The 2,388-nt window shown below is 43.7% G+C and overlaps 1 protein-coding gene across 1 annotated transcript in view; it reads right to left on the bottom strand.

Annotated features, from left to right (window-relative positions):
• The window catches only part of LPCAT3 (lysophosphatidylcholine acyltransferase 3), a 44,472-nt gene that overhangs the window by 7,963 nt on the left and 34,121 nt on the right, over positions 1 to 2,388 (bottom strand). The window lies entirely within an intron of this gene.

The following is a 2,388-nucleotide window of genomic DNA, read 5'->3' as shown; positions in this document are numbered from 1 at the left end:
ATTGCTGTTTAGCAAGCCCTAGCTGGATTCAAAGCACCAGCCCCAGTGCATGTGGCCGTCACCCTAATCACTGAGCCATGGCTGCTGAGCTTCAAAATGTTTTTTATAGTGCCGGACACAGTGGCTCATGCTTGTAATCCTAGCACTCTGGGAGGCCGAGGTGGGTGGACTGCCTGAGCTCACAGGTTTGAGACCAGCCTGAGCCAGAGTGAGAACTTGTCTCTAAAAATACCTGGGTGTTGTGGCATGCACCTGTACTCCCAGCTACTTGAGAGGCTGAGGCAAGAGAATTGCTTGAGCCTAAGAGTTTGAGGTTGCTGTGAGCTATAATGCCATGGCACTCTACCAAGGGCAACAAAGTGAGACTCTGTCCCAAAAATAACAAAAAACAGAGCCGTGCTTGTGGCTCAAAAGTGTAGGGCACTGGCCCCATATGCCAGAGGTGGCAGGTTCAAACCCAGACCCGGCCAAAAACTTCAAACAAAACAAAACAAAACAAACAACAAACAAAAAAAGTCATGATTTAGAGTATAATCTAGGGACTATGAGTCCATGGGTGAATCACATGGGGCCTCCAAATCAGTGGTTCTTAAGTTTCCTAATGCCATGATGTATTTTCATTGTTACAAAGGGATTGTGACCCACAGTTGAGAACCGCTGCCTTAGATGATGAGCCATGAAATGATTATACATAGCTATGGGTTGCTTACTGAATTTAAAGGGGTCAATTAACATTTAGTATTTTTGGGTGGTGCCTGTGGCTCAAAGGAGTAAGGCACTGGCCCCATATGCCAGAGGTGGCAGGTTCAAACCCAGCCCTGGCCAAAAACTGAAAAAAAAAAAAAAATTTTTTTTTTATTTTTTAATTTTTTTTAAGAGACAGAATCTCACTTTATCGCTCTTGGTAGAGTGCTATGATGTCACAGCTCACAGCAACCTCCAACTCCTGGGCTTAGATAATTCTCTTGCCTCAGCCTCCCGAGTAGCTGGGACTACAGGTGCCCACCACAACACCCAGCTATTTTTTTTGTTGTTGCAATTTGGCTGGAGCCAGGTGCGAACCCGCCACCCCTGGTATATGGGGCCGGAGCCCTACCCACTGAACATAGGCGCTGCCCACATTTAGTACTCTTAAAGTTGACATATTCTATGATTTTACAGCAGAATCACCTTCAGTGTTCTATTCTGAAGTCTGGCTGCCGTGCCTGACAATATTCCTACCACACTAGTGTCTCTCTGTGTGTGTATATGTAGAGTGGGGATCTCCTTACTATTTGGAAGGACACTTTACCTATTCCATTGCTGCATAATTACTGCTCATATTGGTCACAGTCTACAACTGCTGCAATTCTTTAAATTATAAATTTATTATTATTTTTTTTTTTCAGTTTTTGGCCGAGGCTGGTATATGGGGCTGGGGCCCTACACCGTGAGCCACAGGCACTGCTCTAAATTATAAATTGCTGTTAGTTTATCACTGGCAACACAGTTCATTGTTAGTTTGATTAACTCTATAGATTAGAATAGTATCATACAGAAAGTGCTCAATTATTTGTTAAATTAGTAAGTAAATGCATAATCATGTTATATGTTGGCTTATGTCCTTCTGATCTTTCCCTAAGTACATTTCTTTTTTTTTTTTTGAGACAGAGACTCACTATGTCGCCCTCAGTAGAGTGCTGTGGCATGACCACTCATAGCAACCTCAAACTCTTAGGCTGAAGTGATTCTCTTGCCTTAGCCTCCCAAGTAGCTGGGACTATAGGTGCTAGCTACGATGCTCGGATATTTTTTTGTTGCAGTTGTCGTTGTTTAGCTGGCCCAGGCTGGGTTCAAACACACCAGCCTGGGTGTATGGAGCCGGCACCATAACCACTGTGCTACACGTGCCAAGCCCCCTCCCCCACTTTCCCCTTGTATATTTTTAAAAACCCATGATCAAAGCCTATGTACTTACACATCCAACTTTCCCCATAACAGTGTATCAACCACTGGATCTTTCTGGTGCCAGGATCAGCTAGTGTTCTTTGATTGCTGTCCCACAATGAGCTAGGCTCTTTATCAAATTTGTGGCTTCACGGAAATATAGCTGAATTTTAAGTAACACAGGTTTGAATTGCATGGGTCCACTTAAACGTAGGGCCTGCTCAACCAGAAGATGATGTGGATTCTGAAGACCTTATGCATTTCCACTTAATGAATAGTAAATATATTTTCTCTTCCTTATTTTTTTTAATTGAGACAGAGGCTCACTATATTGCCCTTAGTAGAGTGCCATGGTGTCACAGCTCACAGCAACCTCAAACTCTTGAGCTTAAGCAATTCTCTTGCCTCAGCCTCCTAAGTAGCTGGGAGTACAGGTGCCTGCCACAATGCCCAGCTATTTTT

The sequence above is a fragment of the Otolemur garnettii genome, unplaced genomic scaffold (assembly GCF_000181295.1).
Source record: "Otolemur garnettii isolate 467f Iridium unplaced genomic scaffold, OtoGar3 scaffold00104, whole genome shotgun sequence".
NCBI classification, from domain to species: domain Eukaryota; kingdom Metazoa; phylum Chordata; class Mammalia; order Primates; family Galagidae; genus Otolemur; species Otolemur garnettii.
Note: the sequence above shows the minus strand (reverse complement) of the source record. Positions and strands in the feature narration are given on the sequence as shown.